At 30.8% G+C, this 24632-nt stretch overlaps 1 long non-coding RNA gene across 1 annotated transcript; it reads left to right on the forward strand.

The window, feature by feature from the left end:
* Positions 1 to 1088: 1088 nt before the first annotated feature.
* On the forward strand, positions 1089 to 14667 carry LOC139492435 (uncharacterized). Its single transcript, XR_011656836.1, has 3 exons — positions 1089 to 1166; positions 9216 to 9293; positions 14596 to 14667. It is a non-coding gene; the product is annotated as an uncharacterized lncRNA (long non-coding RNA).
* Positions 14668 to 24632: the final 9965 nt, after the last annotated feature.

The raw sequence follows: 24632 nt of genomic DNA on the forward strand, positions 1-24632 counted from the left end.
ATGTGACCGTGAAATTATCAATGTTTTTCATGGTTTTCTACAGTTAAAAATGGAATTTAGAATTAAATTATAAGAAATGACAGAACCGCTTATTTTTTTATAATTTAATTGATAAGGTGATTGAGATACATGTGTTTTTAATTCCAGGTGTAAAGTTGGTGAAAAAGTGAAAAAAGTATTTGTTTGTTATCAATTTAATACAAATCTGCAATTGATATATCGAACGTAAGAATAAATATTAAATTAAGTTTTGTAAAAAAAAATGATACATGTGTACAATGCATTTAAGAAGGATTAACAAATATGATTGATTTCTTGTTTATACAGCATATTTCTAATCGAATGTTAAGTGACAAAATTAAGAATACAAGACATATAAAGTTATGATCCATTATGACATTAGAAAATTCCTACACTGTGCACACTTTCTTAAAGCTAAGGTCCCAATAATCAAAACAATGAATACCAACTCATGCAAATGCGATATTGTATGCGGTGAAAGATCTGCATACCTTTCCGGAACATCAAATATCAATCCGGCTACTCTTGTGTTTTGTAATGCTCACCAGTTAGTTTCTATCATATATTTTGTATACCGTTGTTTGTCTTTTGTCGTCTTGGTAGTGTTTATTAGTTTTTGACTGAAATAATTCTTGTTTACGTTAATAGAGTCAACATTATACTGTATTATATTTCCACATCAATTTTGATCCAGAACTTAGATTTCTGTATTCAAATCATAATTGAACTATCTTGAATTTCGAAACATGTGTTTAAAGTTGTTGAACACGAAAACATTGCATATAATGCTGGTTATGTCATTTAGCATAATATCATTTAAAAGAGGGACGAAAGATAAAAGAGGGACAGTCAAACTCATCAATCGAAAATAAACTGACAACGCCATGGCTAAAAGTGAAAAAGACAAACAAACAATAGTACATATGACACAACATAGAAAACTACAGAATAAGCAACACGAACCCAACCAAAAACTAGGGGTGATCTCATATGCTGCGGAAGGATAAGCAAATCCTGCCCCACTGCTTAACTAATGATTAACGTTATAATTTTGAGAAATATTTTAGATCAGGAAAAAACCCGATGACTATGTTAACAACGTGTCTCTTAGGAGAACCCAGTGTTTTGTCGAAGTTCCGTTTTGTGTAAGTTTTGATTACTGTTGCCATAATTAGTTACCATGTTTAGGTAAGTAGATATAGATTAAGGACAATAATACGTTATTTGTTTGTATATTATTTTTTTCTGAACTTTTTTTATCATCAATATGATAAAGGTTGTCTCTGAGAAAAAAAAATATTTCAGGTATTGTTTTAAAAACGAAATTACCTCTGATTACCTAGTTCCTTCCCTTAATATAAGGCCACCGATGTAGTATTTGTTTAATGGACGATGATTATCACGTTTAACGTCTGCCTCATGTTTGAATATGGCATATGCAGATATCCGTCTGTGAGTATTCAGGTATTGTTAGCGTGGACAAAATGTGTGGAAGAATAAAAATAATAATTAAAAACCAATTGTTCAGAGAACAATTGAAAGTCTTTCCACAACAAAGAAATTTGGATCAGAAGGTAGTTTCTTCATACTGATGATATAAATAATGGTTTAATTATCTTTTTGAGTGATGTAAGGGAGATAATATGCTACTTCCGGTCTCATATGATAGCTTCTTTCACACTGATTCCAAAAATATATAGTTTCTATGTACTTTTGCATGTAGAATGGGAGATAATTGGTTACTTCCGGTTTGTTGGAAGTCATTTTTATTCTTCAGTAATCAGTTTATGTATCTATATGACAAAATATATGGATTCTGAGTACTTGTATGTGAAAAATCTGCAAAAAAAGCTACTTCCGGTTTTCTCAAGGTCACTTCCGGTAACCATTTTTCAAGGTCATTTGTCACTTAACCTTTTGTATAAGGTCAAATGTCTTTGTAATGAACTTACTTGAAGATATAATCAAATAACCTCATATCAAGACATTTCAGGGGCAACAACTCCTATAAGATGCCATTTATTTGTATAAGACTAAATGTAGCATATCTTCATTACAATTAAGCAGACATTTTGCACTTGTTCTTTTTTATGTATCTCTCAAAGTGAGTGAGAAAATGCAAAAACAAGCAAAATTCACAATTAAGAATTTGACCTTGACCTTTGACCTTGACCTCATTTTCTAAGTTAAGACCTAAGGGACTCAAATAAAAGCATTCCAGGGTTATACGATTAATTGTTTATGAGTTAAATAAACATACCGACAAATTTATTCCGTAAAGGTACATAACTCCTATAAAATTTCATCGAATCGCTTCGATCCAAATTAGCCAAAAATTTCTGAGGATGTAACGAACAATTTGTAAAAAGAATTTTGTCGCTTTCTTATTTTGTTACGAAGGAGATGCACACACATGACAAACAGTGAATAGGGAGATAACTCTTACAAAGAAAATGGTTCGGCTTAGCAGGGTGAAATTTAAAAGCGCATAAACTATACGATACAATATGAAAAAAATCTAAGCGACATATTGCGAAACAAACATTTATCGCAAGAACAAAATTTGGCGGAAAAAAAAAAATAATAATAATTAAAAACCAATTGTTCAGAGAACAATTGAAAGTCTTTCCACACCAAAGAAATTTGGATAAGAAGGTAGTTTCTTCATACTGATGCGATAAATGATGGTTTAATTCTCTTTTAGAGTGATATAAGGGAGATAATATGCTACTTCCGGTGAAATAAATGTCACAACCGGTCTCATATGATAGCTTCTTTCACACTGATTCCAAAAATATATAGTTTCTATATACTTTTGTATTTAGAAAGGGAGATAAATGGTCACTTCCGGTTTGTTTGAAGTCATATTTAGTCTTCAGTAATCATTTTATGTATCTGTATGACAAAATATATGGATTCTGAGTACTTTTATACGAAAAAATTGCAAAAAAAGCTACTTCCGGTTTTCTGAAGGTCACTTCCGGTAGCCATTTTTCAAGGTCATTTGTCACTTAATCTTTTGTATAAGGTCAAATGTCTTTATGATGAACTTAATTGAAGTTATAATCAAATAACCTCATATCAAGACATTCCAGGGGCACCAACTCCTATAAGATGCCATTTAATTGAATAAGACTAAATGTAGCTTATCTTCATTACAATAAAGCAGACATTTTGCACTTGTTCTTTTATATGTATCTCTCAAAGTGTCGGAGAAAATGCAAAAACAAGCAAAAGTCACTATTGAGAACTTGACCTTGACCTTTGACCTTGACCTCATTTTCTAAGTAAGGACCCAGGGGACTCAAATAAAAACATTCCAGGGTTATACGGTTAACGGTTTATGAGTTAAAAAAACATACGAACAAATTTATTCCGTAAAGGTAGATAACTCCTATAAAATTTCATCGAATCGCTTCGATCCAAATACGCCAAAAATTACTGAGGATGTAACGAACAATTTGTAAAAAGAATTTTGTCACTATCTTTTTTTGTTACGAAGGAGATACACTCTGATGATAAACAGTGAATAGGGAGATAACTCTTACAAAGAAAATGGTTTGTCTTAGCAGGGTGAAATTTTAAAGCGCATAAACTATACGATACAATATGAAAAATATCTAAGCGACATATTGCGAAACAAACATTTATCGCAAGAACAAAATTTGGCGGAAAAAAAAAATAATAATAATAATTAAAAACCAATTGTTCAGAGAACAATTGAAAGTCTTTCCACACCAAAGAAATTTGGATAAGAAGGTAGTTTCTTCATACTGATGCGATAAATAATGGTTTAATTATCTTTTTCAGTGATATAAGGGAGATAATATGCTACTTCCGGTGAAATGAATGTCACATCCGGTCTCATATGATAGCTTCTTTCACACTGATTCCAAAAATATATAGTTTCTATATACTTTTGAATGTAGAATGGGAGATAATTGGCCACTTCCGGTTTGTTGGAAGTCATTTTTAGTCTTCAGTTATCTGTTCATGTATCTTTATGACAAAATATCTGGATTCTGAGCACTTTTATGTGAAAACATTGCAAAAAAAGCTACTTCCGGTTTTCCCAAGGTCACTTCCGGTAGCCATTTTTCAAGGTCATTTGTCACTTAACCTTTTGTATAAGGTCAAATGTCTTTATAATGAACTTAATTGAAGTTATTATCAAATAACCTCATATCAAGACATTTCAGGGGCATCAACTCCTATAAGATGCCATTTAATTGTATCAGACTAAATGTAGCATATCTTCACTACAATAAAGCTGACATTTTGCACTTGTTCTTTTATATGTATCTCTCAAAGTGTCAGAGAAAATGCAAAAACAAGCAAAAGTCACAATTGAGAACTTGACCTTGACCTTTGACCTTGACCTCATTTTCTAAGTAAGGACCAAGGGGACTCAAATAAAAACATTCCAGGGTTATACGGTTAACTGTTTATGAGTTAAATAAACATACCGACAAATTTATTTTGTAAAGGTAGATAACTCCTATAAAATTTCACCGAATCGCTTCGATCCAAATACGCCAAAAATTACTGAGGATGTAACGAACAATTTGTAAAAAGAATTTTGTCGCTATCTTTTTTTGTTACGAAGGAGATATGCTTTGATGATAAACAGTGAAAAGGGAGATAACTCTTACAAAGAAAATGGTTCGGCTTAGCAGGGTGAAATTTAAAAGCGCATAAACTATACGATACAATATGAGAAATATCTAAGCGACATATTGCGAAACAAACATTTATCGCAAGAACAAAAGTTGGCGGAAAAAAAAAAAAAATAATAATGATAATAATTAAAAACCAATTGTTCAGAGAACAATTGAAAGTCTTTCCACACCACAGAAATTTGGATAAGAAGGTAGTTTCTTCATACTGATGCGATAAATAATGGTTTAATTATCTTTTTGAGTGATATAAGGGAGATAATATGCTACTTCCGGTGAAATGAATGTCACATCTGGTCTCATATGATAGCTTCTTTCACACTGATTGCAAAAATATATAGTTTCTATATACTTTTGTATGTAGAATGGGAGATAATTGGCCACTTCCGGTTTGTTGGAAGTCATTTTTAGTCTTCAGTAATTTGTTCATGTATCTATATGAAAAAATATATGGATTCTGAGTACTTTTATGTGAAAAAATTGCAAAAAAAGCTACTTCCGGTTTTCTCAAGGTCACTTCCGGTAGCCATTTTTCAAGGTCATTTGTCACTTAACCTTTTGTATCAGGTCAAATGTCTTTATAATGAACTTACTTGAAGTTATAATCAAATAACCTCATATCAAGACATTTCAGGGGCGACAACTCCTATAAGATGCTATCTAATTGTATAAGACTAAATGTAGCATATCTTCATAACAATTAAGCAGACATTTTGCACTTGTTCTTTTATATGTATCTCTCAAAGTGAGTGAGAAAATGCAAAAACAAGCAAAAGTCACAATTGAGAACTTGACCTTGACCTTTGACCTTGACCTCATTTTCTAAGTTAGGACCTAGGGGACTCAAATAAAAACATCCCAGGGTTATACGGTTATCTGTTAATGAGTTAAATAAACATACCGACAAATTTATTTTGTAAAGGTAGATAACTCCTATAAAATTTCATCGAATCGCTTCGATCCAAATACGCCAAAAATTACTGAGGATGTAATGAACAATTTGTAAAAAGAATTTTGTCGCTATCTTTTTTTGTTACGAAGGAGATACGCTTTGATGATAAACAGTGAAAAGGGAGATAACTCTTACAAAGAAAATGGTTCGGCTTAGCAGGGTGAAATTTAAAACCGCATAAACTATACGATACAATATGAGAAATATCTAAGCGACATATTGCGAAACAAACATTTATCGCAAGAACAAAAGTTGGCGGAAAAAAAAAAAAAATAATAATAATAATAATTAAAAACCAATTGTTCAGAGAACAATTGAAAGTCTTTCCACACCAAAGATATTTTGATAAGAAGATAGTTTCTTCATACTGATGCGATAAATAATGGTTTCATTATATTTTTAAGTGAAATAAGGGAGATAATATGCTACTTCCGGTGAAATGAATGTCACTTCCGGTCTCATATAATAGCTTCTCTCATGCTGATTCTAAAAATATATAGTTTCTATATACTTTTGTATGAAGAATGGGAGATAATTGGTAACTTCCGGTTTATTGGAAGTCATTTTTAGTCTTCAGTAATCAGTTTATGTATCTTTATGACAAAATATATGGATTCTGAATACTTTTATGTGAAAAAATTGCAAAAAAAACTACTTCCGGTTTTCTCAAGGTCACTTCCGGTAGCCATTTTTCAAGGTCATTTGTCACTCAACCTTTTGTATCAGGTCAAATGTCTTTATAATGAACTTATTTGAAGTTATTATCAAATAACCTCATATAAAGACATTTCAGGGGCAACAACTCCTATAAGATGCCATTTAATTGTATAAGACTAAATGTAGCATATCTTCATTACAATAAAGCTGACATTTTGCACTTGTTCTTTAATATGTATCTTTCAAAGTGTCTGATAAAATGTAAAAACAAGCAAAAGTCACAATTGAGAACTTGACCTTGACCTTTGACCTTGACCTCATTTTCTAAGTTTGGACCTAGGGAACTCAAATAAAAACATTCCAGGGTTATACTGTTAACTGTTTATGAGTTAAATAAACATATCGATAAATTTATTTTGTAAAGGTAGATAACTCCTATAAAATTTCATCGAATCGCTTCAATCAAAATACGCCAAAAATTTCTGAGGATGTTACGAACAATGTGTAAAAGAAATTTTGTCGCTATCTTTTTTTGTTACGGAGGAGATACGCTCTGATGATAAACAGTGAATAGGGAGATAACTCTTACAAAGAAAATGGTTCGGCTTAGCAGGGTGAAATTTAAAAGCGCATAAACTATACGATACTATCTGAGAAATATCTAAGCGACATATTGCGAAACAAACATTTATCGCAAGAACAAAAGTTGGCGGAAAAAAAAAAAAAATAATAATAATAATAATAATAATAATCAGAAGAAATACAATAAGTCTTTCCACAGAAAAGTGGAAAGACTTAATAATCAGAACAAAAACAATAAGTCTTTCCACAGAAAAGTGGAAAGACTTAATAATAATAATCAGAACAAAAACAATAAGTCTTTCCACAGAAAAGTGGAAAGACTTAATAATAATAATAATAATAATAATAATCAGAAGAAATACAATAAGTCTTTCCACAGAAAAGTGGAAAGACTTAATAATAATCAGAACAAATACAATAGGCTTTCCACAGAAAAGTGGAAAGACCTAATAATAATAATAATAATAATAATCAGAACAAATACAATAAGTCTTTCCACAGAAAAGTGGAAAGACTTAACTAGATTTGCCATTGCAAGCAATAGCGGATGGCACTCTTCCCCTATTGCCAGGTGAGCGGCAGCCATTTTGAAAATTCCAAAGTCGTAGACCGCATCTACAAATATGGCATATGCAGATATTCGTCTGTGAGTAATCAGGTATTGTTTGAATGCAATGAATGTTTCATTCAAAAATATATATGAATGTTTTCATTGTATTAGATGTTGTCCATCAACCGAGACGATATATATATGGTGCCAGGTTTTCGTTTTTGTTCAAGACTTTGGTCATTATTGGTAGTAAAGCAACTTTATGTAGTTTCCGTACTGGGTCATTGTTGGTAGTAAAGCAAATTTATGTAGTTTCCGCATTTGGTCATTGTTTAATTCGACCTGTTGATACTGTTTATAATGCTTTTTTGTCATTTTTTATTTATACGGATCTTGTCTGTACACCAGCTTTGATTATTTGTAATATCTTCACTTATTCTTACAACATTTGTATAAACTTCAAGATTATAAAAAAACCGGTTTTTTTCTAAAGTGAACATTGATTGGTTAAATATTTCTCAGTCATGTCCTGTTTTTGAATTTGTTTGTTAGCTTTTTGGTCATGAATGTTTGTCTCTAATATTTAATTAACTGTGCATTTGTATTCAGATATCGCAGATCAAATTTATTCGTTCATTGTTTAATCATACGTTTTTTGATTGAGTTAAGTCTGCCAATTGATATTTTATCGTATGTTTTCCTTTGTTGTGATGTTATGCTATTGTTTCAGAAAAAGGGAGAAGGTTTGGATCCATTAAAACGTTTAATCCCGCTGCAAATGTTTGCACCTGTCCTAAGTCAGGAATCTGATGTACAGTAGTTGTCGTTTGTTTATGTAATATATACGTGTTTCTCGTTTCTCGTTTTGTTTATATAGATTAGACCGTTGGTTTTCCCGTTTGAATGGTTTTACACTAGTAATTTTGGGGCCCTTTATAGCTTGTTGTTCGGTGTGAGCTAAGGCTCCGTGTTGAAGGCCGTACTTTAACCTATAATGGTTTACTTTTTAAATTGTTATTTGTATGGAGAGTTGTCTCATTGGCACTCACACCACATCTTCCTATATCTATTGGTAGTAAAGCAACGTTATGTAGTTTCGGTACTTGGTACAGGACATTTTAAGAAAAAAGAAATCTGTTGAACCTGGTAAAATTGCATGCAATGTTAAAATAATATTACTAAATCACTACGTGACAGAAATATAGCACACACACGCACACACACAAGAACATTAAAAAACAAAGAAACGCAGAAACAAATGATATGACATGGGACATAGCATACAATTAACTGAACATAAACACACATATTCCATCAACGACAAACTCCACAGGATATCAAAAACAATGACGAGCCTACGTAACTAGTATGAATCTTGAACTTTACTTAATTATATTCAATATATGTGTCCAAACAATTTTCATGACAATGATGGTATTAAAAGGCAATTTTATAGCTATTTGGATCATTAACGACAAGACGACAGAAATGTTGTCCAAATTAATGATATGTTAGAACTGTACATATATATTCAAAGGTTGTTTATGTACAAAACTCAATTTATAATGACGTCAGTTAGAGATATTGTTTGATCAGCTGATTTTGTTTCAGAAGCAGAAAAACCTTGTTCTCCGAGATATCTGTGTAGATTATTTTTTTCATTCATGATATTGATATGCCCTGCTTCAGATAATCTATCATGCACAGCTGAATTTCTATGCATATTTTTGTATGAACATGAGACATTTATGATTACATTGTATTTTGATTATTTTAGACGTTCACATGGCAACTTGATATCATCTAACATGTCCTTCGCTGGAACGAATACCTTGGAGAATAAACTATATGAAATGTATGTATATCTGAAACAAACTGTTATGTTAAAATATAAGTATACTTTTCGTTCTACGTGTAGTTTAATGTATTAAAATATCAATTCTGACTTGGGTTATAGTTTGAAACAAATAAGCTGTTTGACAAATGCAACGCCCTTCAAATGTTAAATAGATTTTTTTTTTTTTATGTTTTACCATTCAGATTTTGGCAGTTTTATACAACATTGTACTAACTTTGCAATAAAAACTAATTGTTTTCAGTATGCAAAACAAATCTTTTCTAGTTTGTTTGACGATAACAACACGTTTTGCATTCAATGTGAATGAAGCTCAAGGTTGATGAATCTTGTCTTATAAATAAATGTATTAAAATAATTAGATAGCTTTCCGGAACTACATGTATACAAATCTTACGAAACAAGGTCAAATAAAGTAAAACATTGTAGATTTCAATACAAACTTTTGTTTATGAATCTACTGTTATACAGTTTAATATTTTTTAATATAAAATTGACACTATTGTTAAAATATCCTAATATCACGGTGGGTAAGGTTGTCCTGCGAGGGAACGTTCTGTGCTGGTGATTCGGTCCTGACGGATGCTGGTGGGTCCTGATTCTGTGCTTGTGGGTTTGTTTACATTGTATCAGAACGGCAATAGAACAACTATTTGTTGCTTAATTTTTCTCTGATACGTCATAAGAACCATGCAAAGCATATTACAACAATATTTTATTTCAAACGTCGTGCAAGTTCGCTAAACGAAATTGTTCTGACGCCGTGCTGGTGACTAGAAAAACGGTTCTGTGCTCCTATGTCCTGGTTCTGTGCCGTTATATTTTAGTCAAAAATGGCAAATATTCAAGATCATTGATGCTTAAATGTGATTGACTAATAAGCTGTTATCTGTTTTCTTATTGTATATAATCATACAATTATTGTGAATCTGTTTACTCCAATTATGAACAAAATAACCCGTATCTTTTTTAATTGACTGTCATTTAAAATGATTTAAAAAGCCGTTATCGATTATCAATATATTAATGAACTGAACAAAACATACAATACAAAAAGTTTTGCATTTTATAATTCCAAAAGAAAGTCTGTTGTCAAACATTTTTGATAAAGAATTCATGGTGGAGTGAATGATGTGTCCAACTTTTCTATATTTAAATATATTTCTTGACTAAAAATAAGAATATGCCTTAATTTTGATTGAAAACGAGTGAAAAACGAGTGGACGGGAAAAAATACCAGACTAACTTTTTATTAAAGTATCGGTAATATCACGAGGCTTTTAAGTTTTGTGTGCCAAACACACCTTCTCTCCAGTAATGACTCGTTACTGAGGTATTTCACTTCACGCATTTATTTCATTTTTTTTATACAGTGAATTCTTAGTATTATAACAATAAAATGTAGCCTTTTTATATATATCTTGTCATATAGTCGAATCTAAAGCCAGATATACCAGTTTTTACATTTAATATGTGTGTTCAGGACAAAACAGTCAATTCAAACACGCATTAGAAGTAAAATGCAATAAAATGATTGACCATTTATACCCCCCAACAAAATAAAATAAAAGAGTTGTTACCGGATGTGGGGGGGGGGAGGGTCAGATATGCAAATTAAATTCAATATTTTGTCTTTTCGTGTACGTTTTTGTTTAGTTGAATTTATACTTGTTTGCACCTCGGAATCGGTTTTGTTAAATGTGCTTTTAATTTAAAAAAAAATAAAATATCTCGTAGCTTCATACTGCCAATTGAGTATAATTATACAAGTATATAAGATGCAAAAAAACTAAATTATACACCTACATTTAACTTTAAAAAGTCATAACAGTTAAAAATCAAAGTACTGATGTACTGAACATCGGATGACCACATGTTCTTGTGGATGGTCCGACAACCATTTGTCTTAGAAAAAAATCACATCTCTATACCTGAAAGTGAGGTTTGTTAACAGATATAATTTCTTCATTGTGGGACAAATTCGTGCGTGGATGATAAATTAATGACAGGGAATTAAACCTCACCGTAATGACTATTGTATTGTAGTGATAGAACTCAGTTTACTCTGGTTTATTGTTATATTCATACTTGCATATTACAGTTACATGACTGTATATATAATGTTCATGTATTTGTTTATCATTCTTTTCTACTATATAAATAATAGTGCAGTACAAGGGCATATTGGACACTACTGAAATAATTCAATTTTTCTAATAGAATGGATTTGAGTAGGCATTCGTACTTTCCCGTAAAAAATGTTTAATTATTCATGCAGTAATCGTTCCTTGAGATTGCAAAAGTTCTTGAGATATTCGTCCGCATGCGTGTGCATAGATATTAATGATTTTTTTACACAGATATCGGAATATGTGGTGTGAGTGCCAATGAGACAACTCTCCTTCCAAATAACAATTTATGAAAGTAAACCATTATAGGTCAATGCACGGCCGTCAACATGGAGCCTTGGCTTATAAAGGGCCCCAAAATTACAAGTGTAAAACCATTCAAATGGGAAAACCAATGGTCTAATCTATATAAAAAAACGAGAAACGAGAAACACGTATAAATTACATATAAACAAACGACATCTACTGTACATCAGATTCCTGACTTAGGACAGGTGCAAACATTTGCAGCGGGATTAAACGTTTTAATGGTACAAAACTTTCTCCCTTATTCTGAAACAATAGCATACATGTAACATCACAACATAGTAAAAAAACACGATAAACATCCATTGGAAGGCTTAACTCAATAAAAAAACGTAAATTAACACACTATGAAAAAAATGTATATACACATAACATAACATTTTTAATTAATATTATTAATATTTATCTTCTTAAATGTCGATAAGTATTCATTAAAGAAATAGATTTATAACAAGCGATAAGGAATGTTGATGATCACTATGTATTCGTCATGTTTATGGATCGGTTAAAAACCCCAAAACGAAAGTTACGTAAAGAAAATCTAGGCGATATCAATACACCGGAATACCCTCACTGTTATACGCTGTAACAATACAAATCTACACACTTAACACAACTAATTTGAAATAATTGGTTTCAACACGTTTCGCTATAAGCTAACTTGTGTCGAAGGGCGGCGTGAGCTACATATATCGACTTGGCGTCCGTAATAACAAAAAGATGTTCTCTGAAATTACTTGATTAAATGTTACCAACTGATTTTTCAAGAGTGAATCTAGGAAAGACAATATTCATCAACAAACATGCCCAATGTCTATTAAAATGTATATGAGATTTTGAATTAAAATTAAGTTAAAATAACGTAGCTAACTACATGTATAAGGAGACTAGCATTATCCGATAAATCGATAGAGTCTCAGTTTATATATGTATAGACCTATTGGTGACCTTCTTCTGTTGTCTGTTCTAAGGTCGGGTTGTTGTCCCTTTGATACATTCCCCATTTCCATTCTCAATTTTATATGAATATAATTATGAAAGACAGCAGGGTCACCAGGGTGTGAATTCCCGGTCATCTGAAGTTAATAGCTCTAGAAATCGACAGATAATCATGACGTTTAAAAAAATCTCTCTTGTTTTCGAAGTTTTTTTAGTTTTGTTCTGCTTAAACAAACTGACACATTAATATAGTATTGTTGATTTTTTTTTAACTTATGTTCAATGTATACATGGGTAACACCGGTTACTAGGATAATAATCCTGTCACGTATGAATTGGATAAAATAAATCAGAAGAAAGATGGAAATATGAACATTTACATGCGATGGGTGCAACAGCATACCAACAATAAGCATGGCTCACCATGGTTGGAGCTTAAAAGTAAATCAAACTCCATGAAAATTTGATTTAAATATACAAAAGAAGATGCGCTTATGATTGCCAATTAAATAACTCTCCACCAGAGACAAAAATGACACAGAAGTTAACAAATGTAGGTCCCCTTTGATCTGTTTGTTCCAACAAAGTTATTGAAATTTTTTTGAGAATTTAACCTTTAGGACAAGAAAAAAAACTATTTAGAATTTAATGCAAAGAAGTTTTAAAGTCTTTCAACAAAACACACTATCATTTTTTTCTTATCCTATGTTAACATCCATGCAATCTCCACCCCTTCATGATCACTAACTGTGAAATACTTCTTAATTGGTATCTTCCAAATGACTATATAATGTCTGATTCATACATATGAAATAACTGTTGTGAGCACAATTCACTGCACTTTTAAAGTTCTGCTTTATCAAACATTAAAATATGAACTTTTGGACAGGTACGATTGAGATTTTTATCTAAGAAAACTTGGTTTATCTACCGGTATTAGTTATAAATGTGGCTTTGAACTAGCTTTCAGTAGCTGCAAGTATGCGTTGTTCAATAATAAGTGTCTTAATGTTATTATTTTATGCGATAAATTGTTGTGGTGTTATACCACTGTACCAATGAATGAGGAAAGGAGGAGAGGTTGGTTGGATGGAGTTGCGAGGGGTGTGTGGAATGCATATTTAACTGAAAAAAACCAGTCAAACCTTAATATCAATATAAGACGCCCACTTATAAATGTCGCTTTACTTTAACCACCTTTTAAAACTGTTTAAGTTAACATATCATGTAAAGAATCGTCAATTTGTATCCAAAATCACCAGCGCCGTATCAAGACCCACCAGCACAGTATTAGGACATAAAACAACTGAGAAATTGCAACATTTCATTATAGTGCCTAGTTTTTCACAAAATAATTTTGTCTTTTGGATTTGGATATAGAAAGCGGACTCCATGAGCATTTTTGTGTTATTTTTTCAGTTCTAGATTTTCTGAAAATGAGCACTTTTGTGTTACGCTTACTGAAACAGTTTAGATGGTCACATTTTTAATGGTTTGCCTATGAACCCATAAGAAACAAAATTGAAAAATCACAACGGTTTCCTTACATCTTTTATTAGAGAAATTGTAAAAAATCATCATCGTCTTTGTTTACATTTTTTCAATGATCACCAGCACCCGTCAGGACCGAATCACCAGCACAGAACGTTCTCTCGCAGGACAACCTTACCCACCTATCGTCCATGCGTTACATAAATTATCTATTCATACTAGTACATTTTATTCAGAATATTTTATAGAAATAGCAACAATTCGACGAGTCGTTTTAACATGACATTAATATTTTAAAACTTTTTATCTTCGTCATTTGAAATCTGGTGGGTATGACCTTGTGGTTTTCTTAAGGACATTCCATTAAGAATTTTCCTGATAATTCGGGATTTTTGTTAAATTAGTTTCTAGCATATCTTCTTGTTTTTATATTGCAGAGCTTTTGACAACAATCAGATAACTACATTGAAAAGGAATGACTTTAGTAATTACACAGAATTGCGTGTTTTGTGAGTATTCACATATATGTGTTACACAGTTTTGCGTTTTGTGTGTTTGTATTCACATGTGTCTGCTAAACAGTTTTGCGTATATTGTGAAGATTCACAGATGTTTCGTTTATCTGTTTCGGTGTATAGTGTGACCTTCATTTTAGATGATCTAGTACAAATATGTTTGTAGTGGTCAACTGTAACCTGCCTCGCTTTGGTGAAGACCCTTTGGTCGTCCTAGGCTGCTGTTTGCTCTCTGGCCGGGTTTTTGTCAATTTAATACCTTCCCTTTATCCATTAGTGTCTAAAAAGTATACTCGAATACAGACAAGAAAATAGAACTCTGTATGCGGAATATACTTCTTCATTTCATTTAATTATTTCTGGGTATGACCAAGTGCACTTAATTTTCCATAATATTTCTTCAATTTTAGAATTTGTGAAGAATGTATATTGTGAGGAATTTATATTATGAGGAATTATATTATGAGGAACTTAAATTATGAGGAAAACTTAAAATATGAGTTCAAATGCGTTGAAGAATAAGAAATGTATTGTGTTATGGTAAATGTTTGTATTCTTATTTTATTTTTGCTAATGTGCTTTTTCTATATTCATTTTTGTACTTCTTTGCTAAATATTGGATGTTTTTATAGTGATTAAGGTTATAACACAATATTGACTGATGTGTCCCTTTTTTTTACATTTTCACCAATAATGTCTGTGTGTTTGGTTCATTCATCGTTGTCAATACAATGGAATTTTAAGCGACTGTCAAACAAATGAGAGGTTAAGATACTATAAATAAAAGCAGGTTCAATCCACTGTTGTCATCGTAACAAAAGAGCCTGTACCAAGTCATGAATATAACGGTTGTTGTCCAATCTTTTGATTTGTTGGAGCTTCTGATTTAGCAATCTGAAAGGGACTTTTTGTGATATGACTTTTTACAAATCAAATCTTCGATAACGTCCTGTCAGTTTTCAAAATCCTATGTTTGGCAATAAAAGAGATTGTCTCTATTATGTCATTTCTTACAAATCCAACGTTATAACCATATTGAATATTACATCTAATTCATCACATTTTATTTCTTATTAAGATCACTACGCAAGAACCAAATAACAACAATAGAAATTGGTGCTTTGCCTTCTCCTGGAAATCTCGAAGTTTTGTGAGTAATTATATCTGCAAATACGTAACGTTGAATAAAAGAAATTAAGATCTAATATTGTGTGCTTTGTTTTCTGTAATGACGAAAAAGCTTTAGTTTGATTTTTTCAGTGATTGATTTGTTTTGAGTGTTTACTGTCACATTGGTCTTATTTAATTTCTTTTTTGTGGCAGTACAATGTTTCATGCCTGGAAGGAACACCTGATCCAGACTTATTTTCCTAGTCATTTACAATTTTCGAGTCGTGCGCACCTGCAACACGCAGAATTTTTATTCATAACCAATACTCGAAGATTGATACTATTAGTTACATACTGTGCTAAAGACCTAATACGGTATAAATGGAATTTGCTGAACCCATATATACCGTATTACGTCACTAGCACACTATGTAACGAATTTATCTTACCGACTATCTTAACGTGTGAAATTAAGACTAGTGATTCTCAAAATGAGCAAGTCTTCAATACTGTTAGCAATAAGAAAATACTTCCATTGATCCTACAAAAACAGATGCCAACAATAACGACTTGTAAGGTTTAAATGTGTTTTATGAATTTAGTTCAATCTTAATCATCAATTTCTTCGTCTGTTGGAACTTTTAATTTTTTTTCTCAGTACCATTTTGTTTTTATAAAGATACATAACACCATTTCTAACCGTGAATGATATAAGCCCCGCCCCTTCTTAACTTATATGTAATATAAAGGGACGTAATTCCACTACTAACCGTGTATGAAATAGGCCCGCTTCCCTACTAACCTAATATCAAATATATACGGTTTTCACGCGGACGCTTTTAACCAATCATATTCCTTGAAATGTATAGAAGGTAAGATAAATAATATTATTACCGATTATTTTGCCTGTTCAAGTTTTCCGTGCGCCATTATTCATGTGTTTTAAATTATTAACAAGATTCTTTCAAACACCGTTTTGTTTTGCAGAGATATTGGGAACAATTTACTTGATTCAAATAGTATATGCTATCTCAAGAATTTGACCGAAGTCTGGGAAAATGTGTCCATCGTTGCTGAGTATATTACTGACGGAAACGTGCTTTCAATTGATAATTATCAACAGTGTTCAGATGATACAGGTTATGCATATATATCGTTACTAAGTTATATCCAAAATTGTGTAGTTTAATGTCTGGAGATACCATGATATTCGTCAATCTGCAAATTTACAAATTGTGTTTTATTTCAAATTTTACAATTTGACAGAGATTAAATTCCAACAGCGGATGGTACATGGATAAAATGGATACATGTAACATGGAGACTCGTTTACAAAAGGTCACTTCCGGTTGGTTTTTCAAGGTTAAATGGTTTGATACCTTTTTCTAAAAGTTGTATATCTTTATCATGCATACATATAGAAAAAAAAGCAAAGGTCAAAATCTAGAACGTCAAATTAAGCTATGACCTTGAGATCAATTTCAAGGTCATAAACCAAGGACCTCAATTCAAAAGACCATAGGTCTTAATTATATTTAGTTAATGAGTTATAATCACCAAACGCGTATTTTTAAATACAAGAGGGGAGAAAACTCCCTTTTACATTCAACGTACGCTTGCAATCAAAATTTACATCTTACGACATGTCGCAACTAACAATTTAGTAAAAATAATTTGTTGATATCTTATACATTCTTTGGATATAAGAGAAAATAAGCCAAATTCAAATATTAGAATATGACCTTGACCTTTGACCTTGACCTAATTTTCATTTTTTGGGACCATGGACCTCAAATCAAAAGATCCTAGGTCTCTATCACTTATGATTTATAAGATAGAAATTCATATCACTTATATCAGATGCATAAGGGGAAATAACTCTCATATGGAGCGGTCATATCGCTTCGGTCAAAATAGGACAAATCATGCGAAGGATATAACGAGCAATTTTGTAAAATAAATTTGTCATAATCTTTTACGGTTGCGAAGGAGATGCCGTAACAAGGAAAACAGTGTTTGGGGAGATAACTCCTACAAAGAAAAGTATTCGTTTACGCAGGGTAAATTTCAAAAGCGCATAAACTGTTCGATATCATATACAAAATATCTAAGCGACATATTGCGAAACAAATGTTTATCGCAAGAACAAAATTAGGCGGAAGAAAAAAAAAATAATCAGAAAAAAAACAATAGGTCTTTCCACAGAAAAGTGGAAAGACCTAATAAGAATATTCATTGTATTAAATTTCAAGGGCCCGTTTTCGTTCATATACATCTATATTTATATAATTTTTATTTACAATAATTTATTCTAAGAATGTATTATTGAACACCTATACTCCATACCTGAAGGTTTTTTAAAATAAATAAATAAAATAAAATTTAATGTTTAAAGTTAAGAAGAGTTTGAAGATGAATAATTCCAACTACAGATCTGTATGTCACTAAAAGATCAGATTACTTAACGATTAGTACCAGTTGCATTATAACGAAGCTTGTCTCTAGTGTGAAAAAAAACCCAAAATTATTCTAACAGATGACCAGTGACAAAACATTGAACAAAATCTTCAGGATTATATAAGCAAACAAAAAAGACTTAGATGTATTTGTGAACTGTTTGTATGCCATCACATGACAAATCGAAACGATAAGGAAATTGATTTTTGGCCATATAGCAATTCTATTGTTTTATATGCATTCTGAACTGTTCCGCTAGAATATTTGTGATAAGATAAACTGGACAGAAATTTGGGGGGGGGGGGGGTAATGTTCACTCATTACAGATTTCAGAAATTGAAAAAGAAAATTTCAAATATCATGTTGCCAAAAAAAAAGAGGGGCAAGGGTATATTTTTTGGGGGTGAGGGTTCAAATAGCAACAGCATAGTGTATTGCACAAAAGCATAAAAAAGAGATAAATTTATTTATTTATTTTATTTTATTTTTTTTGGGGAGGGGGGGGGGCAATTCGCAACAGCATAGTGTATTGCACAAAAGCCAAAAATTAAATATAAATTCAAATGATATAACCAATTCTAAGTTTTTTGGCTACCGTTATTCTGAGTCAGAAACCTATATTGCATCAAATACTTAATTACAATCCAAATTCAGACCTGTTTCATGCACGAACATTGTGTCCATTTTTGTCCCAAATGTTTAGGATTTGACCTCTGCGGTCGTATCCAGCTGCGCTTGGCGAAGCAATTTATTGTATCAGTTTGTCTGTAATAAATAAGACCGATGGAATATTCTTTTAAATTATTTAATTTTTTATCATGAGATATTTTTAAGATTATTTTTATATAGAACAAAATTCATATTGAATGTAAAATAAATTAATTCTGTGTCTCAGCCATACAGATAACTTTACTTCAAAATAAATTTATTTTATATTTTATCATAATCCGAAATCGCATTGGAACTAAAATAAATTTATTCTGTGTCACAGCTTCACCATACAGATAACTTTACTTCAAAATAAATTTATTTTATATATTATTATAATCCGAAATCGTATTGAATGTAGAATAAATTTATTCTGTGTCTCAGCCTCACCATACAGATAACTTTTATTTACTTCAAAATAAATTTATTTTATATTTTATTATTATCCGAAATCGCATTGAAACAAGAATAAATTAATTCTGTGTCACAGCCTCACCATACAGATAACTTTACTTCAAAATAGATTTATTTTATATATTATTATAATCCAAAATCGCATTGAATGTAGAATAAATTTATTATGTGTCTCAGCCTCACCATACAGATAAATATTATCATAATCATAAATGACATTGAATGAAGAATAAATTTACTCTATGATTTTCTCGAACTAATAATAGATATTATGGCTCTATATAATAAATTTATTTTATACATGATCATTTACAGAAAGCACCATGCATTTAGAATAAATTTATTCTATGTTGCATCCTTTACAGAGAGTTGGCTAAAAATGGACAGCTAAGTGTAGAATTCAGTATAAATTTATTTTGAAATGTAACAAATAAATACTAATATAACAGAGTTGTCTTTGTTTTTCATGATTTTTTCTCAAATACATGGGTTATAGAATAAATTTATTACGTTCTGGTCCGAATTTGGCCTCTAATTGCACTTGTCAGAATTAAGAGTGAAAAAAGAGGAAAATTGGTTTTTTCCTTTTTTATTCTGCTCTCAGTTCCTCTGTAACATAAAAAAATACACTCTTACTAACTGTATTCTTATTTTATAGAATGCAGATTTTCTTTTATTTCATAACAAGTACATTAAAATGTAACGATGACGCTTTAACATACTAATCGTCGAAACGTTAAGAGCTAGATAATCAATTTGAACCTTCCATTTGTAATTTTGGATCTTTTAACAGATGACTATGCTGTATAATCTTTTATCATGGTAGTAGGCCGTACGGTGACATATAGCCGCTATTTCTGTTTCATTTGGTCTTAAATGGCGAATTGTCTCATTAGTAATCATACCACATCGCAAAACATTAAGCATGTACTTTTGTCAATTTTGCATGAAAGAGTTGAAAGGTACATAATGTATTTTTTTTTGTCAATTGCATTGAAAAATTTGTTATCAACCATGTCAGGACCAAAGCATTATTATTATTTTGTTTTGTTCATGTTATTGTAAGATGAATTACATAAAATGTCACTTTGTGAATAATTTATACCATGTTATGTTCTATATATTGTTGGATTGTCTTTTAGGCACAACGGACACTGACACAATTTCAACAGCAATGCCAAGAGCTTCAAGTACAGGTATTCTATAAATAACCAAAACTCATTTACTTGCATTATTAGATAATTTATGAAATGTGTTATTATTCTCATCAGTTATATAGTAAAACACAGAAGAAGTAACGAATTGTGAAAAGAAAATATTAAACTCTCATTTTTTATCAGCATGAACCAGTGAATACTCCTGTTTAATGGACTACTAGTATATAAACACAAATAAACAGCAATTTACATGGAGAAGAAAGGATAAATCGCAAGCAAGTAGACTAGACATGATTTTTATTGGGTCAGAATTTTTACCTCTTATAGAATGGTGTAAAATTAAACCGGCTGTTATACAGTCTACTGATCACCAAAGTGTATTTTTAAAATTTAAGCCAGGGTTATCAGAAAGGGGAAATGGGTATTGGAAAATAAATAACTCAGTATTACAAAATAAAGATTATCAAGAATGTATAAAATGTTTAATTGATAAATGTACATTTAAAAAAGACTCAATAGATTGTAGGCTTTTATGGGATGGATTTAAAATCGAGGTAAGGGAAGTAACTACAACTTACTGTAGAAATAAAGCGAAGTTAACAAGAGAGCGAAGGCGTAGTTTAGAACAAGATCTGGAACAAAAGATGGAACTTATAGATGAGAGAAATAATGATGAAAATCAAAATTTGGAAAAAGAAATTAAAGATATAGAAAAAGAATTAAGTAACATTTATGACGAAAAGGCAAGAGGGGCACAAATTAGATCTAGAGAAAAATGGGTTGAGTTTGGGGAAAAGAACAATTCCTACTTCCTCGGTCTAGAAAAGAAGAGGCAAGTGAAAAAATCAATAAGCAAACTAAAAGGAGAGGATGGGGAATTAATTACTAATCAAGAAAATTTACTCCATAAAATAAAAAATTTCTATGAAAACTTGTATAATGTAAAATCTGCAAATAAAAATTTAACTGAAAAATATATCAATGACACAAAATTAGAAAATCAAGTAGACGAAAAGGATAAACTGATATGCGATGGAAAAGTTACAGTAGAGGAATGCACGCAAGGCATTTATAAAATGAAACTAAATAAATCACCAGGGCTTGATGGTCTAACGGTTGAATTTTATAGACAATTTTGGGATAAACTTAAATTTTTAGTTGTGGATGTTCTAAATACTGGCTACGATAAACAAAGTTTATCATACTCACAACGTACCAGTATATTAACTTTAATATTTAAAAAAGGAGATCCTTTACTTTTGGAAAACTACCGTCCAATTTCACTTCTAAATGTAGATTTTAAACTTTTGTCATATGTTCTAGCTCAAAGATTAAAAAAGGTACTGCCAAAAATTATAAATGAAGACCAAACCGGTTATGTTAAAAACAGATTTATTGGGTTTAATTTGAGACAAATTCAAGATGTAATAGACTACGCAGACACATATAATATTAAGGGGGCATTAGTTTTTGTAGATTTTACAAAAGCGTTCGATTCATTGGAATGGGATTTTATGTTTGGAACATTGAAACATTTTGGTTTTAACGATTCATTTATTAACTGGGTTAAAGCAATGTACACAGATATACAAACATGTGTTATGAACAATGGGTGGGTATCAGAAACTTTCAAAAATTCACGTGGAATAAGACAAGGCTGTCCTTTATCGGCTCTTTTATTTGTTTTGGCTGTTGAAATTATGGCCCAGAGATTAAGAAATAATAAAAATGTAAAAGGAATTAATATAAAATTAGATGGGAAAAGTCATAGTATCAAGATTTCACAATTAGCAGACGACACAACACTATTTTGCAAGGATAAAAACGATGTGGTAGCTGCAATGAACGAAATAGAAATTTTTGGTTCCTTTTCAGGTTTACTACTAAATAGAAATAAAACGGAGGGATTATGGATTGGAAAATTGAAATCTTGTAAAGATAAAATTGTCGGGATTAAGTGGGGAGATAAACCTATTAAAGCTTTAGGGGTGTTTTTCGGACATGACAAAGAAGAATGCAAAAAGTTAAACTGGAATGGTAAAATAGAAAAGATGAATAAATTATTTATGATATGGAAAAAACGAAATCTTTCTATTTTAGGAAAAATCCTAATTATAAAGACTTTAATATTGCCTTTGTTTACTTTCTTGGGAAGCGTATGTCTAACCCCAGAAAATTACATAAAAGAAATAGAAAACAGTAGCTATAAATATATTTGGGATGGGAAACCAGACAAGATTAAAAGAAACATGATGATTGGTCCATATGAGAAGGGGGGTCTTAAAATGGTAGACTTTAAAAGTTATTTTGTGGCTTTAAAAGCATCATGGGTAAATAGATTGGTAAATGGTAAACTTGAGACTTGGAAGCTTATACCATTTAAATACTTAAATGTCTCAAACAATATTTTGTCAATATTTAATATGAATTTTAGTGATATCAAATCTTTAAGATATCTTAAAGATATTCCTGTGTTTTATAAAGGAGTAATAAAGTCTTGGAATTTGACTGGCGGGGGGCAAACAAAACAACCAGACACATTTTTTGATATTAGAAAGCAAGTAATATGGGGAAATAAATATATAAAATTTGATAATAAATCAATCATATTTGAGAACTGGATTAAGAGTGATTTAATTTACATAAATGATATCTTAGATGATAAAATGTCATTATCAGAAATCTACATTCTAAACAAATTAAAGTTAAAAATAAACTGGATCGCCGAGTTTCAAAAATTAAAAAAATCTATACCAGTAGAATGGATTCAAATTGTTCAAAAAGAGAGTTCTGTCAAAACTACAATTAATATTCAGAGAAATAAAATCGTATGGAAAAATAATTTTATTGAGACTACATTATTAACAAATAAAATGTTATACAACTCTTTGGTAAATACAAAACTAGAGTCGTCAATAGGGATAAACAGATGGCTTAGAATCCTACCAATACAAGAAACTCTTAATATGAATTCATTGTACAAATTTATTTTTGAATATATGACTGAAAATAAATTAAAAATATTTAGATGGAAATTATTACATTATATTGTTCCAACTAAAAAACTGTTATTGCAGTGGAAAGTAACTAAGACAGATAAATGTAATTTTTGTAAGCAAGAAGAAGATTATGCTCACTATTTTTTGAAGTGTAGATATTTGAATAAATTTTGGCAAAAAATCTATGAACTCTTTAAAAGAAGTAAAATAGATTTTGATATTAAATTGCAACATCTGGTATTTGGATATAAAATCACAGATAGTAATTATTATTTTCTGAATTATATACTAACAGTATTAAGTTTTTCTATATATAAGTCATACTATGTATCCGAGCAGAGAACAAAAACTGTTGATGTCTTTAGCATTTTTGAAAATGAATTTAATAAAAGAATAGATGCATATAAATCAAGATGTCCAATATTATTGTCAATTAGAAAGAATGTTTAGCATTGATAAATCTCTGCATAAGACAACTATACAACTTTATATTATTTTTTATAACTTAATAAGTTTGATCAGCTGTTTATTTCCCTGGATAATCAGTGGAGTGTAACAGGGTAAATCAAGAGAAGCTTGGACTCTTGGTGAAACTTGTAACAAGCAAGATTAGATGAATAAATATTATTATGTTGTTAAAAAAAAAAAAAAAAAAAAAAAAGTATATGCTCTGGACAGAATCATCTGCTATGTTTACAATGGGTCGGGTTTTGTTTAATACTTTTATCTGCTTGTTTTAAACCTATTGTTTACAAATACACCACGAGTTCTACCATGACGAAAACTGTAATAATCTTTAGTTTATTAGTAACTGGATAATGTGAAAAACTGATACAGAATAAATATCTACTAATGTACTTTATTTTACTAGTATTATAAGAGATTTCGAAGCAGACACGAGTTCATGGTATTCCCTCGGTTGTTTTTCTTTTTCTTTTTGTTATGTTCATTATCTCTTTCTAGTCTAGAATAACGAGATGTGCACATTGGTAAACTATATGTACTGTCACCTTAATTGTGACAATGACCGTTGACAAATATTTTGCACTCAACAGGAACAACTTTCGGAAGAATTTTTTGTTTTCTTATGTGTAATACATATATTTATTTCTTA

The sequence above is a fragment of the Mytilus edulis genome, chromosome 10 (assembly GCF_963676685.1).
Source record: "Mytilus edulis chromosome 10, xbMytEdul2.2, whole genome shotgun sequence".
NCBI classification, from domain to species: Eukaryota; Metazoa; Mollusca; class Bivalvia; order Mytilida; family Mytilidae; genus Mytilus; species Mytilus edulis.